Below are 25,507 nucleotides of genomic sequence, written 5' to 3'. Positions count from 1 at the left end.
ACGGGGAGAGAGGAACCCATCATAATTTCTTCTATTGCTTTGGGGAGGATGATAGTAGCTGAAATTGTCCTCATGCAGAGTAGTAAACTCTTGCTACTGCATCTATTGTCCGTAGAAACCTATAGTATCCTATAGATCTATAACTGTCCCTATGTTTTTGAGTTAGAATCCCCAGAGCACTTCCCTTATCTTCATGTACAAATAAGAAAATAGGGAGATTGTAATTAGGGTGCCCGGGTTAAAGGCAGTCATAAGACTACCCTTAATGATTTTTGTTGCTAATAGTCCTTCTGGGATCCACATAAGAGGATCTAGTTGGATTGTCTTTAGCAAGGCACATGGGGCAGAGCTAGCAAATAAAAATTGGTTATCTCATTCTAATAACATCTAGCCAGACCTAGAAACCCTCTGAGTTGTTTTTTGGTAGAAGGTTCAGGAAAGGCCAGAATTATTTTGATTCTTTCTGGATTTATTAGCAACCTATCTTTGAAAATTAAACATCCTAGGTGTTCTAATTGGTTTTAGGAGAACTGAAGTTTCCCTTAAAGAGCTATTTCCCTTTAGGGCCAGTTGCTTTTATATTGTTATTTCTAAGAACCAATAAGCTGTAGGGACAGAGATGGACATTATCTACATATTGTGGGCATAAGCATAGAGACTCCTCAGGAGTCCAGATCAGCTAGGTCAGATTTCAACATTTGGGAAAATTAGTTGGACTTTAAGTATATCCTTGGGGAGTCCAGTTATACTGGTGGTCATTCTTGGTGAAAGCAAACAGGTATTGGCTGTCTGTATCCACTAGAATACTAAGAAAGCACTGCATAGGAAAAAATAAAAGTAATAAATAAATAAATAATAAGTATCTTACTCCTGTTTTGTTTTGTTTTATTATTATTATGTATGTATGTATGTATTTGTTTATTTATTTATTTATTTTTGAGATGGAATCTGACTCTGTCACCCAGGCTGGAGTGCAGTGGCAAGATCTTGGCTCACTGCAACCTCTACCTCCTGGGTTCAAGCAATTCTCCTGCCTCAGCCTCCTGAGTAGCTGGGACTACAGGCGCACACCGCCATGTATAGCTAAATTTTTTTTGTATTTACTAGAGATGAGGTTTCACCGTGTTGCCCAGTCTGGTCTCAAACTCCTGGGTACAGGCAATCCACCTGCTTCGGCCTCCCAAAGTGCCAGGATTACAGGCCTGAGCCACCGCACCCAGCCTGGTGGGTATTGTTGAAAAGAGGATATGGGAGTTACGTAACCATAGGATGTCTTGAATTTATAATATTATAATATTATTTGTTGCCCTCAAATATTGAACAAAATGTCCACCCTTTTTATTTGGTTTGCTAAGCTGAAGAGTTGTAGTTAATAGAAAAGATAATTACGTACCTTTTTATATCTTGCATTAGGGGAGTTATTTCTTCAATTGTATCCGGTTTTAGGTAAAGGCTTATACTCTTCACCTAAAACTAGATTATTTTTGGTAAAAGTTTAGGTGGATTTACTTCAAACTTAATAGGAGTGGCTGAAATTATTTTTCCAATGTTTGTGAATGATTGTAGCCATAAATGGTCTGGTAGTGTTGTTAGTGTCATCCATTGGTTCTGAAATGTTGCATTGGATTTGCATAGTAACATTTCCACTGTCTATGCTTTCAGTATCTGTAGGCTGAGTTTTCTATTCCTTTGAATTATGTTCCATGTTCACAACTATTTCCCTTTTTCGAAAGAAGGAAATATGTGCACTGGAAATTTCTAAAAAAAAATTAATTCTACTAAAATGATGCATGGGAGCTGAAGGAACAAACAAAACGGAAAGAATACCAGCTAATATCTCTTATTGAAATTCCAAAAGTTGGAACTGATAGACAGTCTTAGGTTGTCTACATACCCCCGTCATTGGACAGTATCTGTTACACTGAGGAAGGAGACAGTTTTAAGGCAGTAGGGTTGAGAACAGAGAAAGCAGCATGAAATCAATGAGGTCCCAGGTCTGTTCTCCATTTATTAACATGTCTATTTCCCCAAGAGTATTAGTTAGTAACTAGAAATAGAAAAGCTTCCTTTTAATCCTCAAGCAGCCTCATTCTTCCTTGGAAGACAGTTTTTGCTGGAGTTGCCATTTTACGTTTTGGCAATCCCTCTTGAAGTGAACAGTAATAAAAGATGCCCCGCTGGTCATTAGGGGTTGCTTGCTTTGTCTCAGGGGTCTTATTCTGGCATGTTAGCTGCTGGCACTGTACGTTCATGACCTTTAAAGTTGTGTCGTGTTTTTCTCCTTCTTTGGAGAACTTTAGAGAGTTGTTCAGCTAGATAGACAGGGTCATGCATTTACGTTGTGACCCAATTATTGTGGTGTCAGTTTACTGAAATGGCTAAGTTTTTAGTTAGCCCATTAACGAAGGCAGAGTTTAAAAGGATGCCATTGTGATAATTCTAAAGGCTGGTGTTGGCCACACCAAAATTTTGCTCAAATGTTTTCTTAAATTATTTACAATTATCAAGGATGGGTTCATCTGGCCTCTGTTTACATTGTCAGATCTTATTCCAGTTAACATTTTTAGGGAAAATTTGCAGTATAGCCCAGTGGAATGCATTCCCTAAGTGACGCATTTTTTAAAAATCTTCTAGTGGATTAACCCAATTAGCTCACTTCAGCCATTCTGTGGCCTTTCATTCTGAGACTAACATGTGAATTAACAGATAAAAATTTAAGTATCCAGGATCATAGGTGCAGGCAATGCGATGACATTATTATGACAATTTTAAATCAAATTATTTTGCAAATCCCAAAGCGTCTTTTGCAGGGCTTGGGAAATTCTTATCATGACACTTACTATGACATTTTCAAATCAAATATTTTTTTAGAAAGCCCAACGGGTCTTTTGTAAGGTTTGAGAAATTCTTGACAGTATTCACAAGTTCAATTCTAGTCCAGGTTGTATAGATCTGACCTGGCTCCTCTCACCTCATTATGTGTTTAGTTTCAATGGGATGTTATGACAGGTTTCAGGAAGGAAAAGAAGGTTAGTTGAAGAGTAGAGGGAGAAGAGAGAGAAGATAAGTCACACAAGAGAGTTCAGGAAGATCAGGATCACGGGCAGATAAGCAGATAAGATAAGGAACAGTTGTGGGACAGACAGAAGGAATTTCTGAGGGTTTCTTAAGTTCAGAAATCGCTTCAGAAAGTTTTTCGTTAATTTCTTGGAGGGAGGCAATCTTGTCTATCCCTCACTTGGAAGCATCAGCATAGCACTGGAAATAAGTTTCCCATTCACTTCAACAGATTCTGAACCCAGTGTTTTATAATTGTGCATGCAAATAAACTAACATGGGAATTTAAAGGAACCCCTGTTATGGCTATTGTAATCTGTGGTGATCTCAAGTTATGAGGGAACATTTGTCCAATATTTAGAAGACAAAGCTCTGTACATGTTATACATAAACCCAGCTGGTGCCTCCAAATGGAGCTGCCTTCTCAGGAAGCCCTAGGACTTGGATGATTGTTACTCAAAATTTAGAGGCCTGAATCATTCACAACCAAGCTCTAGGAAATGTGCTGCTTATCAGTGTGGCTCCTCAGTGTGTCGCCACTGATTCAGATCCACTCTTGAACGTGTCTCAGAAATTCTTGTGTCCCCAGAGGATCACAGAGACTCACAAGTGTCCAGAAGGTCACAGAGGGCTCACAAGTGCTGAGTGTCCAGTCTTTATGTGCACTGGCTGGCAGAGTGGGAGTAATTACAGATGTTCCTCTGAGAGAGGAAGCCCTGTAAGGCTGCTGCACGTCATGGACAAAAGTCCTGACATAGCTATCAAGTCTTTAATTATGGAGAGTGCCCTAATGGGCCAGAGGAAGCAAGTAACTTTTATCTTTGGAGTGAAGAATCCACACTCATAAATTAAGGAAAGAAAACCCAAGAGAGGTTGATCATGACTGAAACAAGTCAGGTTTCCAAAATGAAATGTCACAACACAACAAGATCTCAACTGAGGATGAAAGCAGACCTCTGACTCAAAATCTAAATGTTGGTGGGAAAATAGCCTTATCTCCTAACATAAATAGGAAAGTCAGAGACAGAGACCCTCATTCTGAAAGAGTCGAGAGAGAAACAACCCAAATAAAATCTAGACCTCAAGCAAAGAAAGGGAGGTCTGAATTCAGGAGGCCTCACCCACAATGCCCAGTGGGACTTCTGAAGATGGAAAACATAGTGGGTCCATGGCAGCTTTAAGCATTACTTTCAAAGAAAAATCCCATGCTGACTCCTAATGAGTATGCCAGAATGTCAATCTGAAAGGAAGAACAAAGGGGAACGCATATAAACAAAGAGTTTATTTGGACCAAATTTGAGGATTGCAACCCAGGAAACACTCGACTAAACTAAGCTTGAGAAGTGCTCTGAGTTAGGACAGTTACAAGCATGTTTTAAAAGCCAAAATTAGAAGATACAGCAAGGCAGTCTCAGACCGCTCACATAGAAATACCATTTGTTAACAGAGATAAACTGGCAGATGATTGGCTAAAGGCTACAGTGTTTCTTGAAATAGTCATTATCAGTATGTGATTAGGTCAGTTCTTGGATTTTCTCACATAAGCAGTAAGGGTCCAGGAAGTTCAGAGAAGTAACTGGGGGCTCATGTCTCCTTTCCTTTGATCATTTTAATTTAGGACACCTATCACCATCCTATTTTGTTTCCAGCTGTTACCTACAGTCCTCCAAAGTCCTTTGCCCTCTCTTCTTTCCTCTGGACAAACCTAATGCAATCTGATTATGTTTGGCTTTTACAAAAACAAAGGGAGAGGAATTGTTTGATGTCCTTCATGCCATGGAACCTTACTTTCCCTAAGACAGAGGGACACAATATGAATGGCGGCCTGATGGGAAAGAGGAATGGAAAGTATGGGGAAACCACACATGGATAGCTGAACTGATTGTCTTCCCCCATGTGTTGCAGTAAAAAATGCTGTGCAGGCCGGACACAGTGGCTCATGCCTGTAATCTCAGCACTTTGGGAGTCTGAGGCAGGTGGATCATCTGAGGTCAGGAGTTTGAGACCAGCCTGGCCAACATGGTGAAACCCCATCTATGCTAAAAATATAAAAATTAGCTGGGCAAGGTGGTGCACACCTGTAATCCCAGTTATTAGGGGGGCTGAGACAGGAGAATTGTTTGAACCAGGGAGGGAGAGGTTTCAGTGAGCCAGGATCACGCCACTGCACTCCAGCCTGTGCGACAGAGTGACACTCCATCTAATTAAAAAAAAAAAAAAAAGCTATGCAATGGGGTATGAGACCCACACTCAAGTTCCGTGAAGCCTGCTCTCATCAGTGTGCTATAGAACACGGTTTCTCCCTCCTAGATCCTCAGATTTCTTACCTACACAAAGTGAAGGGTGGGAATTTCCCTCTGGTCTTTCTCCTGGACATTCTCAGTTACAGGAATGCTCATATTCTCTCCAATGTTAATTTCCGGATGGAGATCTCAACAGTTTAGCCTCCCTCTTATCTTTTAGTGTGGCCATGTCCCACTCTTCCCATGAAGGTGTAGAGATTCTTATTATCAAACTTACCTTTGAACTTGAAGCCCTTTGCATTACTGCTAAGTACCATGCAGAAACAACAGGGCTTAGGATGAACAGCATGCTTGGAGGATTTACCCGAAATGTATGATGGTGGTGGTCCCTGTCTATATATATTGATTCTTTCTTAGATGTTAGTAAATAAAAGTTACTGTGGGCTTCTTTCTTTTACATTATTTCTCATGGAAGGAGTATATCCATCATTCTTTCCTCTTTTATGATTTTTTTTTTTTTTTTTTGAGATGGAGTCTCACTCTGTTGTCCGGGCTGGAGTGCAGTGGTGCAATCTCGGCTCACTGCAACCTCTGCCTCCTGGGTTCAAGCTATTCTCCTGCCTCAGCCTCCCGAGTAGCTGGGACTACAGGCATGTGCCACTATGCCCTGTTAATTTTTGTATTTTTAGTAGAGATGGGGTTTCACCATGTTGGCCAGGATGGTCTCCATCTCTTGATATTGTGATCCACCCGCCTGGGCCTCCCAAAGTTAGGGGATTATAGGTGTGAGCCACTGCGACCAGCCCTTCCTTTATGATTTTAATGAAAGCTATGTGGTTATGCATATCAGTCAAGTGTATTCCTAGGATTTGAAGATAGAATTTAATTGAAGAAGCCAACAGAAAAATAGAACACACACACACACACACACACACACACAAGAGGGAAGGAAGGAAAGAAGAGAAGGAGGGAGGGAGAAAGGAAGGAAGCCTCTTGCTCTCTTTGCTACAGGGAAGCAAGCTGTTGCTCTTAGACCATAAAGATTCCATGACCCTCTGGCCAGCTTAGATATGAAATCCAGACATTCCCTGGAAGGTGGTTTGATCTTCGCCATCCTGATGGCTCTTGGAAGTCTATGATAAATGCGTAAGAATAGCCACCGCACTGAAAGTATTTTTAAGAATCATTCTCTAAATAGAAAGTTTTACTTTGTTCTCCCAGTTTATACCTGTCACCTTGAGGTGTGTTATTTTAAGATTGCTAGGTTAATAGTGTCCTTAGTTACCAAATAACAGAGAAAAGTAAGCCTCTATAAATGATAACAATCAAAAAACAGCACAAAAGGCACTTTTTGCTGATAGTTTAAAAAGCTACCTCTGTCATATTTGAAAAGACATCATTCTCTCCTACTTTTCCCCAAATATTCTGAAACCACAGCCTCTGTCAGTCTTGCTGCTTGCTGCATGTTTCTCTCTCATTAGATTTTTGTGTTCTCAGAGAATGCTGAGAGCAATTTAGTTATAAAAAAAGCACAGATGAAGGAATAAAAATGTGTTTGATTTTTTAAAATACATTGATTTACTTTGTAAAGAAGTGCTCATAAACTTTTTGAACAAATCCTGGCATTGATTAGAGTTCAGTTTGGAGAAATGTGATGTCATTGTTGAGTATAGAAGTAGAAAGTCACATGTGTTCCTGCTTCAAGGTTAAGAGGGACTGACTCCATGGTACCACTGGGAGCGGATTCCACCAGCGGAAATATCCCTAACTGTCTGTTTTGTTTCAGGGTGCCACCCTGCCAGAATATTAATATACTGTAGTAATAATATACCACACCTAAAAGAAACAGCAGATAAGCAAATACTCGGTGCTTATCAAGTAGGAAACAGGACTAAAGTTCCTATTTCAATAACAAAAATCTTTTAATTGATTGCTACATGTTTGCATTAGTCAAGAAATGCAGGGTAATGGACATAAAGTTATGAGCATGATTTATCCCCACATCTTTTCAACTGTAGAAACATGCACTACTATTAAAAAGAAGAGCAAACTTTTAGTGGCACAGATGACAAACAGCTGGATAAATTTTTACTAACCAAGACTCAGTGGTACCCTTAACCAAAAAATGGAACTCACTCAGCAAAGATAGAAATAGGCAGTTCTCTCCCAGGAGTTTGGGGCATGTCTCCACCCCAGCGTATCACGTCTGTGGATAGTCCTCCTTCAGCACTGGTACAGCTACTTTGGTTTCCAGAAAAGTAATGATTCTGCTGCTGAACCTACTAAAAGTTCCTGAGTTCCTGGGTGAAATGAAGATGAAATTGTAGAGCCTGGAAGGATAAAGTAGATGGTGTGATTTGTGTTTACAAGGGGTGTGTGTGTGTGTGTGTGTACTCTTGTTTATGTGTGCCTAACCCACTGTTTTTCAAGAGATGAAATTACTTATGACTTACATAGTACTTTCAGTTATGCAGTAATAAACTAGATTCTTCATCCTAAGTGAACCAGATAGTAGGATGAAGGGGAATTGTTCCTCAGGCAGATGGAATTACAAGCAGTGAAAAAACTGCAGAACACCAGCAATGTTAGCAGGTACAACATCAAACACTTCATATTAGATGTGATTATATATATGTAAATAATAGATAAACTATAGGATGAAATTCCAACTGTGTAACCACAAGTATGAAGCAGGCATCAAACTCTCAGGACGTGTTTCAGGCCCCATAGAACCCATGCCGTCCTTAGCTGTAGCTCTGTGGGAAGGTTCTGGGTGCCCTCAGTCCTCTAGGCTACTGCCCTGATCAAAGCTGAAGAGCCCATCCCCTTGCCTGTGTACAGTAGATTCTGAGCTCACCCAGACTTCTCCTAAATAGTGGATAAAGAGCAAATAAAAACAGATCATCAATTTAAAAGGATAATGCCTTAAACTCACTTGTATGGGAATAACACTTTTAGGGTGAAATAATAATGCTAATAATAAATTCCTGCAAGAGACAGAAGAAAGAACAATTCCCTGTGAGCCCAGCATTGGGTATCGTAGTAGTTGAACAGCCCAGTATTGAATACTTGGTTTTTAGCTGAGAATAAATTGGAAACAAATACCATTTTAGATGGGATTAAAATGAGGTTCCCTTTAAAATGCCATCTATCTAGTCTCATTCTTTCATCTGTCTTTGCTACATCCACTGACTTTTCTCAGCCCCTTCAACCCAGTTCTCATGGGACTTCAGCACATTCACTTTTCCTTCTTTCTTTTATTGTAGAAAAGAATGCAGCACTGGGCTAATGCATCTCTCCTATTTTGACTCTTACCCCATCTCCCAGGCCTCCTGTGCTGGCTTTTCCTCTTCTCCCATTTCCAAAGATTCAAGGCCAGTTAACAAATCCCCACTTCTATGAGGCCTTCCTTGATTTCTTTAAGTGTTGATGACCACTCTACTGTGTACCACTGTGTCATTCAGCTTGTTACATTTTCCTAGAAAATTACGGCATTTTGCTTCATAATGTAGTGATTTATTTCATTGAGTAGAAGGTAGTCCTTCAATAGCAAGAATTTCCTTAGTCTCACAAATGCCCCTTCATATTAGCAATTATAGCAATAACATATTTGTTCCGTATATGATATTTTAGTAAAAAGCATGCAAAATTGAATTATTAAAAATTGAAACCTGGATGTGTCGTCAATGACTTGTCTTTGGGGTAATCAACCTCCCTCCTTTATTTCTTCTGTTGTCCTTATTTTTCCCAGTACAAATCTGCATGTCGCATACTTGTTTCTAGCAGCCATTGTTGTTAAATGACAGCGTGTTAGCTGGCTTTTCTTGTTTTCATAGCTGAATTCCTCACTGTGTTGAAATGAGCCACTTCTTTGAAAAGAGTAATACTCAGTAAACTTAATTTCTTATCCTGTAATGGTTACCTTAAAATCAGTAAAAGACACTAATTGTAATTTAAATAATTCGTAATTAAATCATAATTTAAGTAGGTCATTTGACAAAGTAGTATGGTTTTTCTTATTGTCTGTATGTAAACATAATGGTGTGCAATTTAAATGTCGCACCGAATTTAAAATATGTCTCCTAGTTTCTGAGGATGTGCTATGCCCTGATATTAATCACAAGAGTTATTAACAATAGAGCTATTTATTTTATGAAATATTTTATAATGGCTCATGCAGGTTACATTTTAAATTGCCTTATCATTACAAAGGATATGACAAAGATTGGGACTTGCTTCAATTTTTCTTTTCAAGGAACTTCAAACACTGACACTGACAAGTTTTCTTTACTAGCTAATAAATTCTCCCCTCAGAGGTGAATTTTGCAGTTTGTCCATTTTGAATGAAATTGTTGTGATGTAAAAAAATAGAACATTTTTATGCAAATAAATTTGAAATTCTAGAACAATTAGAACAACAAAATCACAGTATTAACTTATTATTATTCAGAAACCCCAAGTATGTCTCACAGGTTTAAAAATGCTTCGACTTTAATGAAGCAGGAAATACAATGTAGAATAAGACAGCATTTTAATTAGTAATCTCAATACCCTGTTATTCTCTAATACTTTATCCAGTTACTGAATCATTACTAGCTGGTAAATAAAAGATTGATAAAATCCCCTGTCTCGGTGCTGTGACTCTACATAAATTGGCAAGTCCCGTATACCTGAGAGTTGAACCTGCTCAAATTGTTGGGGGTTCAGGGTACATTTAGTAATGAAATTACACCACCTGCCACTTTTTCTTTTCTTTTAAGGACCTGTGTTACAAGGAAGTAACACATGCACAATTATCAATAGGCAAATAGAAAATAAAGACTGCTTTATAAGGCAGTCTAGATGGTGTTTACTCTAGAGCCCTGAGGAATATGTTTTCTTTCTTATGGGGTAGGGAATGGCTGAGTATCTTTTGCTGACATTGTTAGTGGGGAAGGAGGGCTGGCCAGACCCATGGAGGAGACTCACTCACTGCACAGGGACCAGAGTGTGAAGGAGAGATTGGCAAGAACGGCTGCAGACTTCAGTCACTCGCCTTCTTCCACCCGAGAAGCGAGGGTCCAGGAAGGCTCTGGACTCTGGGCATTGGAGCCCAGGGGAGGAGGCATTCCATCTATCAGCTTCCTGTGTAGTTAAGGAGTTTAAACCTTCCAGTGCTGGACAGATTGTCCTGCCAATGAGGCCTAGGCTTCAGAGCTTCTGCTTTTGCCTGTACCTTTCAACCTTTCAAGGCTCTGGGAGGCATCACAGTCATTGTTCACTAGTGTACATACACACACACACGCATATACACATACATACATATATGTGTATATACATATACTCATACGTATACACATTTACATACATATTTATGTATATATGTATATGTGTGTATACATAAATATGTATGTTCCTATGTGTACATATATATACATATATACATTCCTGGTGTTGCAGAAGGTTTGGGCATTTGGGGAACCACTATGAAACACTTAAATAAGTTGCTTGTATTCTGGTTTCATTGTTTTTGTGCTTTGCTGTTACATTCTGAATACTTAGGTCTTTGTTAGCTGGGTTCCAGAGGGATGAGGTCCAAGAATGCTCACCTATCCCTCTGTGGATTCACCTGGCTTTGCATCAGGTGAGGGTAGGACACTGCACATGTGTGATAAAAAAAAGGAAAACAAGATTTGAAAGCAGGATTTGGTTGGGGTTTTTCCTAAATTAAAACAACTTTTGAAATTTATGTAACTTTACCAATAAGAAATTGTGTGGCTGGAAAAAAAATCAAGTTATCAATAATATTTTTGAACAACTATTCTAAAGGAAGACTGATTTTTTAAATTATACCCGACCAAAGAACTATATTTCAAAATAATTGCATATGAAAACACTATCAAAGTCTGCACAACCCAAAAGAAGAAAACTAAAACAAGGTTTCAAGTAGTTTATTAGGAGAATAGATTATATTTTCAGATTTTGTAATGTTTTTAGTATTTGTCAGGTTAAAAATTTTTAGTTTATTGTGGTATTTTTTGTCATTCTAAATTTATATTTGTTTTTTATACCTAAGATTATTTTATATGTAATTATTCTTTTTTTTTTTTTTTTGAGACGGGGTCTCGCTCTGTCCCCCAGGCTGGAGTGCAGTGGCGTGATCTCCGCTCACTGCAAGCTCCACCTCCTGGGTTCACACCATTCTCCTGCCTCAGCCTCCTGAGTAGTTAGTTGGGACTACAGGCGCCGCCACCGCACCCGGCTAATTTTTTTTTTTTTTTTGTATTTTTAGTAGAGACGGGGTTTCACCGTGGTCTCGATCTCCTGACCTTCTGATCCGCCCGCCTCGGCCTCCCAAAGTGCTGGAATTACAGGCGTGAGCTACCGTGCCCGGCCTTTATGTGTAATTCTTTTGTTATTTTTCTTAAAGGGATTATGTAAACTTCTTAAGTGTCAATACTCAGGAAAACTTCATGCTTTGGAGTAGAAATATAAGTATGATGAAAATGAAAGCGCTTTTGATCTTGTTTTTGTGGTTGATGATGATAATAGTGACTGATTTTGAAGATGATAATAACAACAGCGAGTGGGGGGAGAATTTCCAGAAGTTTTTCTACCCCATGAGAAGGATAGGTAAGATTTTGCAATGAAGTACATGGTAGACAAAGAGGCACTCTGTCCTCAGCCATAATTACACGAGACATCGACCTGAGAAGGGCAAGTTTCTCTTATTAATGGAAGTTAGTTATGTGAGACTGGAAGTTGGATGCCTTGGAAAGAATGGCGTGAGGAGAAAGAACTGTGATTCATTGAAGAAATCGCATGGGATCAAGTTTGAGGACAGACCTCAAATAGCCCTGAATACTTTGGAAAGAGATAGGCTTTGCACCATTAGTAACAGGGCACCTTTAAACCTTTTTATTGAAGATGTGATGTCAGTATTTGTACTTTTGGAATAAACCAACAATGCCCAGAACTGCTAATTATCATATTCCTAAAATATTCTGATTTGCCTCTTCCAGAGCATACGTGCAAGTCCTATAGTAGCTACATCAGTTTAAAACAAAAAGAAAAACAACTTGCTTTCAAAAACATAAAATTAGGCCGGGCGCGGTGGCTCAAGCCTGTAATCCCAGCACTTTGGGAGGCCGAGACGGGCGGATCACGAGGTCAGGAGATTGAGACCATCCTGGCTATCATGGTGAAACCCCATCTCTACTAAAAATACAAAAAAACTAGCCGGGCGAGGTGGCGGGCGCCTGTAGTCCCAGCTACTGGGGAGGCTGAGGCAGGAGAATGGCGTGAACCCGGGAGGCGGAGCTTGCAGTGAGCCGAGATTGCGCCACTGCACTCCAGTCTGGGCGACAGAGCGAGACTCCGCCTCAAAAAAAAAAAAAATAAATAAATAAATAAAATAAAATTAAATTAAATTAAAAAGAAATCAGACACACTAAAGATTGTTCCACAGATGTTTCCATAAAGTCTAGTTTGAGGAGCTTATTAATTCTTACTAACTAGTCTTCTGCCACATTTGATAAGGGGGATAAGAGAATGAACTACTCACTAAGCATTATTTTTACATGACATAAATTAGCATAACTTTTTTTCCTCCTCCTTTTTAGTTTGTGGCCCATGCTTAGTCTATTTCATCCCCATCTGTTTATCTCCTTTGATGTTCTCAGTAATAAGTGACAGTCACTTGGGTCTCTCAGCTATCATTTGCACAAATAAAACCTGACACAGCTTTCCTAAAATAATGTCAATACTATATCAATTTCTCTCAACATAGTCCCACATAGCTGCAGCAACCAAGAGAAACAAAAACTGCCTTCAACCATAATTTATACAATCATAAATGGAGTGGAATGTTCGCATTAAAAACAGCCTGGATATTCCATAAACAAGATGATAAATCACCAAGTTGTTGTTGTTTGCTTTCTTTCCGTCTTTCAAAGTCATTGGAAAAGTTCTGTTGCTTTGCTGTGTGTTTGTTTACTTTTTGCCTAACTTCTGGTAAGTTCTTTCTATAAAGGTGAAGCATATTTGTTCAGACATGCTTTTGAAACCATGTGACCAGGTGGAACTACATAAACATTTGGAAAGAAAAAAAGTATTTTTCTATTGCTGTGACAAATCATCTGTATTTTATTAATATGTTAAGATCAAAATGAACTACTTTTTATCATTTATAACATCCAAAAGACTTGAAGACAAAGTTAGAAATAAGTTTACTCTGGTTGGGAAAGTAGAAAGGAAGCGGTTATACCACAGTACAAAAGGAGATTTGTGTAATCTGAAGGAAAGAAAATGTTAAGAAATGAGTCTCATTCATTTATTATCTTAACTTTGTAGAGGGAATCTGAATATAAAGTCATTTAACTACCAAAATCAGAAGCTCTGAACCTCTCATTATTCTGAAAGGGAGAGAGGATGCTAATCAGAATTAACAAAAGAAAACATAACAAAAACTCTGTGTTCAGGACTAGGAATATCACAGGCACAGGGTATCGTCACAGTCGAGTGGGTGCAGTGCTAGGATGGTACCCAAGTTAGACGTCGATGAGGAAGTCCCAAACATGCCGCAGATGTGATGGCATTATGAGAAATACATACATATGTGCAGGCTAACCTTAGAGAGTAGATGGATATATAAGAAGAAATATAGAGGTGAAGGATATAGGCAAGTGGATGTAGAAAAGTTTTAACCTGTTTAGGAATCAGAGTTTGCCACGGAATGAGAGAAGGCAAAATAGTAAGCTCAAGAAGTGATCTGGAAATTTGCTTCCTAAATAGGTCTTAGAATATTATTCTTGGCCGAATAGTCAACGGATTATTGGGTTATCGCAAAAATAAATTTTAACAATGTTGGTTTCAATGAGTTAAACATGTTTTTCCTCTGCAAAATGTGTTAATGTCTTTAATATATTAATAGGTGTTGTGACTTTCCTAGCAAACTGATAGCATGCAAACTTTCATAACCCTTTTGATGACAGAGTCACTTTTTATAAATGCCTTTTTCTAGAACTATTATAGTCAATTGCATACAAACTTGAAAGAAAAATGGTTTATAGGAATACCATAAGTCCCAATTAATATCTGGTTTAGTCAGCAGTTATAAAAAATGGAAACAAATTTCTTTAGAATGAGTCATACGGCAGAGTTATTAAAATTCCACGTAGATCCCTAGGCAAAATTCTTGGTGTCCCTAATCTACTAGATGTGCATTTTCTTCTCAGAAGACACAATTCATCCAAAGAGTAAGCATTTTGCTAAGGAAACTTTATAAACCTTAATCTTGAGTGCTAAATTAAAGGCAGGTTGACTACTGTCTTCAAGGATCTCAGCAGAGTTGAACAGAGTTCAGGCAGATGGCAGCCCTGAGTGTATAGGCTCCTGACTTGTTTAAATAACGAGAGAGGGAGACAAGGCAACTCTGGACACACAGGTATCTGGCAAGTTCTTGAAGGCTCTCCAAGGCCGTAGTTTGCAGTGGTGATTTTTTTTTTTTTTTTCCCCTGGATTTGGACCACATGGAGGAGTTTCTTCTTGAGTCTTGGTGAAGACTGACTCTTGTTCAGGTACTGAGAGGCTTCAGAAGAGAGTGAGTAAGTTGTTCAATACTGGCCTGAAATCAGGGGATAAAGATGATAGACAATAGCATGAAGATCACAGTTTGGGAAAAGAAACATGTCCCAACAGAAAAGCTTGCTGGACAGCTGAGAAGGGCTATGCTTCCTCCTACAGCCTCCTGCCTCTGTTTAAGCACTTTTGCCTTGGGAAGTTGATCTGTCCAAGATGAATTAAATAGTGTTTTTCCCTGAGGCAAAAAAGGGGTTTTCCAAAATCCCCTCATGGACATGAATTCTATAAGAAGTGTCCATCGTTTTTCGAAGTTATTCATGAGTACCTTCCTTTCCACCTCATAAAGAGCATCATGAACATGGACAAAATTGTTATAAAAGTCTTCTCATAAATGATTAAACACTTAAGTCAGAAAGAACAATAGCATTACCTCGTTGCTGATGAATGTAAATACCTTGGCATTATTTTATATGCTGATTCATATGATGTTTATGCAATGTCTCATTCTTTCAACCTCACTTTTCTCGTGATTTACAATCTCTTCATTAAACAGTCTTCTCATCCTTCCTGGCAGGATGTGGATGCTGAATCCCACTGTATGTCCATTCATCAAGAACCTTAGTCTTCCGATAAGATGCCCTAAGCACTGTGTCCAAAAGAGCTCTCATTGTAATTGGGTCTGAAATTTACATACTAATATTATCTTTAATTCTGAAAATGATAACCATAGAAGGAAATTAATGACGGGAACAATTACCAAGAAATGGGATTCAATAATGTTAGCGTTTAGATACTGTCGAGCAGAAAAATGCTAATGCAGTTGTTTGTTTTGGCTTTTGTTCTCAATAGGCTTGTCAAAGGCAGGGAATGTGAGAAAACATGAGGAATGGCCCTGCAAGTGATTCTGCTGAGTGGTCCATCCTGGAAACACAGTTGGAGCTTGATGCATGGTTCACCAACATGACATATCTTGTACTCCACTCTCTGTCCTCTCTACACAATTCAGCAATTGGTTAGGTAAAAGTGTCTCTCTGTTTTTTTAAATACTTGTTATGAACATCTTGACTTTGAAGAAAAATGTCAGGTCAACTGGGTACTACTTCTGGGTTACAATCTGTTTTGTTAAATACATTTTTTATTGTAATAGGTTTTTGTGGAACAGGTGGTGTTTGGTTACGTGCATAAGTTCTTTATTGTTGATTTCTGAGATTTTCATGCACCCGTGACCCAAACAGTGCACACTGTATGTAATGTGTAGTCTTATATGCCTCACTCCCCTCCCACCCTTTCTCCTCAGTCCCCAAAGTCCATTGTAAATTCTTATGCCTTTTGTGTCCTCATAACATAACTCCCAATTATGAGTAAGAACATCTAATGTTTGGTTTTCCAATCCTGAGCTACTTCACTTGCAATAATAGTCTCCAATTCCATCCACATCCACATTGCTGCAAATGCCTTTATTTCTCTTTTTTATGGCTGAGTAGTATTCCACGATGTGCATACACATACACACACACACACACACACACACACACATACACACATACGTATATCACATTTTCTTTATCCACTTGTTGATTGATGGGCATTTGAGTTGGCTCCATATTTTTGCAAGTGTAATTGTGCTGCTATAAACACGTGTGTGCAAGTATCTTTTTCATATAATGACTTCTTTTTCTCTGCGTAGATACCTAATATTGGGATTGCAGGATCAAGTGGTAAATCTACTTTTTGTTCTTTAAGGAATCTCCACAGTGTTTTCTATAGGGGTTGTACTAGTTTACGTTTTTGATTTTTTGATTGTGGTCAGTCTTGCAGAGTGAGGTTGTATGTCATTGTTGTTTTGATTTGCATTTCCCTGATAATTAGTGTTGTTGAACATTTTCCCACATGCTTATTGGCCATTTGTATATCTTCTTTTGAGAATTGTCTATTCATATCGTCAGCCCACTTTTTGATGGGATTTTTTTTCTTGCTAATTTGATTTGTTTGAGTGCTTTGTAGATTCTGGATATTAGTCTTTTGTTGGATATATAGATAGTGAAGATTTTCTGTCACTCTGTGGGTTCTCTGTTTACTCTGCTGATTATTTCTTTTGCTGTGCAGAAGCTTTTTAGTTTAATTAAGTCCCACCCTTTCCTCTTTGCTTTTGCTCCATTTGCTTTTAGGTTCTTGGTCTTGAAGTCTTTGCCTAAGCCAATATCTAGAAGGGTTTCTCTAATGTTATCTTCTAGAATCTTTATGGTTTCATGTCTTAGATTTAAGTCTTTGATCCATCTTGAGTTGAAGTTTGTATAAGGTGAGAGATGAGAATTCAGGGTTATTATTCTACATGTGGCTTGCTAATTATCTCTTCACCATTTGTTGGATAGGGCATCCTTCCCCATTTTATGTTTTTGTTTGCTTTCCTGAATATCAGTTGGCTGTAAGTATTTGGCTTTATTTCTGAGTTCTCTACTCTGTTTGATTGATCTATTTGCCTAATTTTATACCAATACCATGCAGTTTTGGTGACTATGGCCTTATGGTATAGTTTGAAGTGAGGTAATGAGACGCCTCCAGATTTGTTGTTTTCGGTTGGTCTTGCTTTGGCTATGCTGACTCATTTTTGGTTCCATATGAATTGTAGCATTGTTTTTTCTAGTTCTATTAAGAATGATGGTAGTATTTTGGTGGGAATAGCCTTGAATTTATAGATTGCTTTTGGCAATATGGTCATTTTTGCAATATTGATTCTACCCACCTATGAGCATGGGATGTGTTTCCATTTGTTTGTGTCATCTATGATTTCTTTCAGCAGTGATTTTTAGTTTTCCTTGTAGAGGTCTCTCTCCTCCTGGGTTAGGTATAATCCTAAGCATTTTATTTTTTTATTTTTTGCAGCTATTGTAAAGGGGGTTGAGTTATTGATTTGATTCTCAGCTTGGTCACTGTTGGTGTATAGCAGAGCTACTGATTTGTGTACATTGATTTTTTTATCCTAAAACTTTGCTGAATTCGTTTACCAGTTCTAGGAACTTTTTGGATGAAACTTTAGGGTTTTCTAGCTGTAAAATCACATAGCCAGCAAACAGCGACAGTTTGACTTCCTCTTTACCAATCTGGATATTCTTTATTTCCTTTTCTTGTTCGGTTGCTCTGTCTAGGACTTCTAGTACTATGTTGAATAGAAATTATGAAAGTGGGCACCCTTTTCTTGTTATCAGGGGAATGCTTTCAACTTTTCCCTATTTGGTATAGTATTGGCTGTGAGTTTGTCATAGATGGCTTATATTACCTTAAAGTATGTCCTTCTATGCCAATTTTGCTGAGGGTTTTAATCATAAAGGAATGCTTGATTTTGTCAAATGTTTTCTCTGCATCTATTGAGATAATCGTGCGATTTAAAAAAAATTCTGTGTATGTGGTGTATCACATTTATTGACTTGTGGATGTTAAACCATCCCTGCATCCCTGGTATGAAACCCACTTGCTCATGGTGGACTATCTTTTTAATATGCTGTAGGATTCAATTAGCTAGTATTTTGTTGAGTAATTTTGTATCACCCTGAACTCTCCCAATCCCTTCTGGGTTACAATCTTATAGAAGTTTTGAAATTAACAACAGTTTTACAGGTAAAATGTTATGATAGTAATTATACTGTATATAGCCCTTTACACGAAGGAGAGTTTAATAGTATTGGGGTCACAGGCTGCTTTTGGGTATCAAAGGGCCATATTGTGACTGCATTGCCATGACTACATCCCCAAAGCAACAATGCCCTTATGTTATAGACAGGACCCAAGAGGCCATCTCCACCTGGTGGGAGAGAATGTACAGCTCATTCATATTCCCAATAGCTGGAAATGTGCTCAGACCGTTAATTCAGACAACAAAATGTAGATGAAAGTATGCAATTACCAAAATTAACTTAGAAGAAAAAACAGAATAAACAAAGAAACTTGATATTCTTGTTATTTTCCTGCCAGGAAATAATTAGATGAGATGTTTACATTTATTCTTTTCTTGATTGCATCACCTGCCATATTCATAGGTTTACAGTTATCATATTGCAACTGGCTGTCTCACTATAAACGGAGATGCAAATACCTTTCTCAGTCAATTATTGAAGGCTCTGCTCTATGACAAAACAAGAAGTGCAGATGCCCAGGCTAGCCCTGTCTCCAAGTTGGGGAGGTTACCAGCTGTCTTCAATCCTACTTCAGTTTTCTGGCTGCAGCTGAGTACCAATCAGGCTGGCACACAGAAACCAGGACACATCCCCGAGCACCTCTAATAACAGTTCACATGCTTTATATGCTCCGTGTGTACCAGATATTGACAAGGTTGTACATGTATTAACTCAATGAATCCTCACTGCAACTCTACAAGATAGATATTATTATTAAACCCATTGACAAGTGAAGAAACTAAGGCATATAGACAATAAGAACGTTGAACAAGGCCACAAACTATTAATGAAAAGAGCCAGGATTTAAACACAGGCTGTTGGACTTTAGAACTCATAATCAATTATTAGGCTCTATGGCTCTTTTAGTGGCTATTGATGCCAAGGTGGTTTCTTGCCCAATAGCACCAAAGTTTCACTTCCTACCAGCTCCTGCATGTTGTTCTCAGGGAAGACTTTCCAGTAAAGCAGACTGGAGCTTCCAGGGGTGAGACACTTTTGATCTGTTGTCTGAGCGACTTCCCTGAAATGCCAGACCTCCAGGTTGGAGGGGGTGTGGCAGTAGACTAGGGGCAGCCCCAACTGTCATTTGGCCTGAAGTGAGATTAAGCACACACCCCCTCTATGGAATGGGGCAGCTTCATTACCGCCAAGTTTTTGAGGGTTCAAGGAGGTGGGGTGATTCTTTATGGGTTGATACATATGGATTTCCTGAGACAGCGGGTGTGGGAGTTGGAGAAGGGAAGCCATGGTCTGATCTCTGTGACAGAGACTCTGTGTACTGCTAAGGAACTGTGTTAGTCTGCTTTCAGATTGCTGTAAATAACTACCTGAGACTGGGTAATTTATGAAGAAAAGAGGTTTAATTGACTCACGGTTCCACATGCTGAACAGGAAACATCACTGGGAGACCCGATGAAACTTACCATCATGGTGGAAGGCAAAGGGGAAGCAAGGACTTTCTTCACATGCTGGCAGGAGAGAAAGAGAGCAAAGGGGAAAGTGCCACACTGCAGCATTTACACCATAAGGTCTTATGAGAATGGACTCACTATCACGAGCACAGCAAAGGGGAAATCAGCTCCCATGATCCAGTCATGTCCCACCAGCCCCCTCCACTAATTCGACAGGAGATTTGGGCAGGGACACAAAACCAAACCATATCAGGAACACATAGCAGTGGGACGCATTTTGAACCCTTCCCTGGAGGCACAGGCTCAAAGGGCTAATGCCACCATGTGGCATTGGGACTGAGTACTCCACGCCAGCAGCTCTCCAGGGTTGGGGCAAGGGGCCTAAGTTACTTACGGCTGCATAGCAAACCAGCCAACTGTTAGTGGTGCAAATGACACCGGTGTGCCTGTAGGAATTCTCGCAATCTGGTGGGCTTTTCCCTGTGTCTGTATTCCCTCATGCTGCTGCTGCTGCACACATGGCCTCAGGGTAGCAGACCATAGGGTGAGCCCCACAGCTCAAGCACTCAAGTCCCCATCTGCATCAAATTTGCAAATTTCCTGTTGTTTTGAGTGAGGCACGTGGTCAAACTCTGGTCAGGGAAGGAAGAGAAATCGTAACTCATGGAAGGGTCCCAGCAGCACACTCATGAATCCTTCGTAGGCATTTCCACAAGGAAAGCAGCCAGCATCGAAGCTGTGCATCCTCTTGATCCTGAAGTCCAAGTGTTACAGCATGGGGACCTGTTTGCGACATCTCTCCCACAGCTCAGAACCCCTTCCCTGGGTGACTCAGGCACAGTCATATCGGCCGCCACTTCAGGAACCCTAGAGCAACCTTGCCAGCCTCTCTCCCTGGCCTGGTGAGAGCAGATTTGCTTTCTCAGCCACACTCCAGCTGTGTGCTGACTGCAGTTTCACTGGGTCTCTGTAATCTGGATTGTACAAAATTAGTTAATTAAAATATGCATTACCTGAGGTAGTTATCATTTTTATACTGAGAACATTTAAGATCAACTCTCTTAACATTTTTTAAGCATAAAATATATCGTCATTAACTGTAGACACTATGCTGTATGACAGATCTCTTGAACTGTATACTTCAAAACATCATGCTATACTCAATAGATACATATAATATCTGACAATTTAAAATAAATAAGGGAATAAATTTGAAAAAAGACTATATTATAAATGGAAGAAAGATTTGCTTTCTTTTTTTAAATGTTGACATCGTAAAAGAGTAAAAAATAAATAAAAACATAAAAAAGTAAGTTTGGTTAGTTTGGCAGGTAATTTTCTCAGTCATCCTTTTCTCTCTATGTGGCCTGCCCAGCCCCCTGCAGGCGCTTGACTCGACTCAGATCTCCTGTTAGAGAATGTTTTTATTCAGGGAGCTCTCCAGTGGGGCACAGGCAGTGGTCCTGTTTCACATGGTGCAGTCAGAATGGTCTGAACCATTAGGGAAGGGGACAGTGAGTAGAGGCACAGTGCCTTGCTTCTCCTCCATCCAGAGTCTCAGACAAAGTCTCTACTCAAACACCTTTCAAGTGCTCCATTTCCTTTTGGGATGCAAAAACACCAGGATAGTGCCACAACTTTGTCTTGACCATATCTATGTCTTTGGGGATCTTCCTGGCAGCTTCCCTTACTGTCAACATTTTCTTCATTAGTCAATTCATCTATTCCTGCCAAAGATAGTCAACTTCCTAAATATTCAAATGATCCATGATCATAATACATAAAATCTTATTATCTTACAATTTCTATTTTTTTCTTTCTGACCTGTTTTAGTAATCACTTTACACCTGAAATCTAGACCATAAAGATGGATCTAAGTGACTTAGACGATAGACCATGAGAGAGGAACACAATCATTTAAACGATCTACAGGCCAATACAACGAAAATAAACTTGCTGGCCGGGCGCAGTGGCTCAAGCCTGTAATCCCAGCACTTTGGGAGGCTGAGATGAGCGGATCACGAGGTCATGAGATCAAGACCATCCTGGCTAACACGGTGAAACCCCATCTCTACTAAAAAAATACAAAAAAAATCAGCCAAACACGGTGGTGGGCACCTTTAGTCCCAGCTACTCAGGAGTCTGAGGCAGGAGAATGGTGTGAACCTGGGGGGCAGAGCTTGCAGTGGGCTAAGATTGCACCACTGCACTCTAGCCTGGGCGACAGAGTGAGACTCCATCTCAAAAAAAAAAAAAAAAAAACTTGCTAATACATAGAATGTTCTGTTACTGAGACCTCAGTGAATTTTCTCCCCTGGGAATAATGGGAACACAGACTTATTTAAAAAATAAAAGGGAAAAATAGCGCATTCCCCAGAACAATATTTTATTTGCAGATATATATCTTAATGCTCAAGTTGTTCATCAATGTTTGATTATAAAAGGTTTGAGCAACACCAAAATGCATAAGATAAAATGGTTAAGGCCCTTCCTTACCCCTAACCACTCTGACTACACTCTCCCATCCATACAGGTGACATGCTGCATTTTACAGCTGGTGGATACAGTATCTTTCTCATCCAAGTACACATACAGAGGTACATATGCACATTATTGTTTTATATCTACTAAATCTAGTATTTTTTTCTAAATAACAAATATTAATACATATATCATGATAAAATACCTTTATGACAGTACATTTTCCCTTAGATCATAATAGTTTCATGAAAGTTTCTTTCTCTTGTAAAAAGCTCTAAGATATTGTACACATTTGTACACTTTGTGTATATATCGCACATATTTGTGGCCAGCTTTATTCATACCTTCTTTTTCCCCTCTTCATACTTCTGATCTATGGGTTTGGATTTATAAATATGAAATTATTTGTTCAAAGTTTATTCACAGTGTTTGCATATTTCAAATTTTGACAGCTATTATAAAATCTTCTTCCAAATAGTTTCCCCATTCTCTGTTTCCCCCAAACTGGATTGTTTCCTGCATCCTGTCTACCTTTCTTCCTCACTAATAAGCCATCAAATGTTTTACTAGGAAAAAGGTGGTGCCAAGTTGGCGTCACCGATCTGAGCTTCCCTTCCCTCTCAAACTGTTGCCCTGAAAATGTTTGCTGGTATGATAGTTCTATAATCCTTTCAAAAGTACTTATTTTAAAGATATCTGATTCTTTGTTGTCAATAGAAGGTTAAAGCAAAGCATCAATTCAACCATTTCTGGAAGCAAACATTTTTTACAATTTATAATCATAGGGAAGATAAAAAGATATATACCTGTATTCGTTCTACAGGGATGGAGCAAGGAAAGAGTAATGGATGTATTATAGATTGGACAGAAGAGAAATATGCATAATACAATATCAAGTGAAAATGTAGAATGCCATGTAATCTCTAACTTCCTCTATGTTTAAGTATAATATGTACTTCAATAATCAAGAAAAAAATGACACAAATAATATTAAAATCTTTGTGATAAGATTATTAATGTCATTGCTATAAAATTGTTCTAAAATTAAGCAGATATTTTCTCTAAAATGTTCGATAGGGTGTCTGAAATAAATTAGAGATACTTTATTTCTCCCTTTTGAAATATAGTTGGCTGTATACAAAACTGTCACAGACGCAATACAAAATGTCTGCTAAAATAAATTAATCATTGGATTGAAGTCAATGGAGAATAATGGAGAGAATCGGAACTGAACAGCTAATTCTCTGAAGAGCAGAGCTTAGCAAGATCAAATGGCTTCTGTGGCTACTCTCACTCTGGGAGCATTTGCTGAGCTGAGCAACAGGCAGGAGGCTGACAGGCTGGAAGTTACTGCATGTACTGCAGGGAGACACAATTCAGAAGAGTTGAGGCATACAGGTGTCGACTGGAGAATTTGGGCACATGATTTTAAAAATAATTCTGTAATTGCATAGCATGGGGAGATTAAAAACTTCAGTGGACAGTCACAGTAAAAAAAAAAAAAATACCTCTCAGAAATATTGTGAAGTGCATATTATAATTCCTGATTTCCCAGGAACAATAGAAAACTAATATAGCTTCCGATAATAGTTTAAATGCAGAAAATTATGTGATGGAATTTGATAGTTCAGTATAAAAACTCTAAGTGAACTAAAAGAGAAGGTTCTTTCTTTAATCTGATGTCTGTCCCCACAGTCATGCTCCTTCATGCTCAATGTTGACAGGGTGGCAGCTATCCTCGTGACTACCAGGGACAACACAGGGAGGCTCCCTCTCACACTTGTATTCAACAGTGCACTGGACAGCCCAGCCAGTGCCATGAGGTGAGGGAAAGAATGAAGAGGTATGCAGTTTAGAAAAGAAGAAATAAAATAATTATTATTCACAGGTGACAAGCTTGTACACAAAGAAAATCCAAAGAAACACATAAAAAATACATAAGTAAATTTAGGCCAGGTGCTGTGGTTCACGCCTGTAATGCCTGTTATTTGGGAGGCCACAGAGGCAGGTAGATTGCTGAGCTCAGGAGTTCAAGAACAGCCTGGGCAACATGGCGAAGTCTCGTTTCTACCAAAAATACAAAAATTAGCCAGACAAGGTGGCCTATTAGCATCCCAGCTACAGGGGAGGCTGAAGTGGGAAGATCACTTGAACCTGGGAGGTGGGGGCTGCAGCGAGCAGAGCTCATGCCACTGCACTCCAGCCTGAGCAACAGACCTCATCTTAAAAAAAAAAAAAAAAAAAAAAAAAAAAAAAATTAGTAAGTTCAGTACGACAAATGTGATATGGCAAAATAAATCAATTATATATATATTAGCAACAAATAAAAAAATGGAGAGTATAAAACACTATTTAACATAGTTTAAAAAGTGTCAAATACCAAGGGATACACGTAAAGAAATATAAAAAATTCCCACACATGGAAAAATACAAAACATTATATAAGAAAATTAAAAATAAATAAATAAATGGAGGATATACCACACTCAAGGTTTGGTAGGTTGATACAGATATCAACTCTTCTTAAAATATAGATACAATGTTATTGCAGTCGACATGCAGGAGGTATTCTTTTAACTCTAAAATTATTTTTTGAAATCTGTTTTTTATGAAAATGCAAATTAAAAAATAATGTGTCTGGAACAATTCTGTACAGGAAAAATAGAATAAGGAGGAAGAAGTGGAGAAGCAGGAGGAGAGGAGGGGAAGGCATAGGAAATGAAGAAAGAGAACAAAACTGCAGGACTCATAAAACCAGATATTAAATCTTATTTTGAATTTGTAGCTAGTAAGAATGTCTAGTATTACTGTGTGAATTGACGAATTGACCAGTAAACACAATAGAATTCAGAAACAGGCCCAAACACATATAGTCACCTGATTAATGGCAGTAATAATACTGAAGTGTCATCAAGAAAAGATGGTCCTTTCAATAAGTTTAGCTGGGTTAATTGGATACCCATCCAGCAAAGGAAAATAACTCTTAACCTCTATCTCACACCATATATAAAAATCAGCTTTTGGTGACTGTATATCTACATTTAGAAGATAAAAATAAAACTTATATAATAATACATAGAGC

Source organism: Trachypithecus francoisi, unplaced genomic scaffold (assembly GCF_009764315.1).
Source record: "Trachypithecus francoisi isolate TF-2019V2 unplaced genomic scaffold, Tfra_2.0 Lachesis_group4, whole genome shotgun sequence".
NCBI classification, from domain to species: domain Eukaryota; kingdom Metazoa; phylum Chordata; class Mammalia; order Primates; family Cercopithecidae; genus Trachypithecus; species Trachypithecus francoisi.
Note: the sequence above shows the minus strand (reverse complement) of the source record.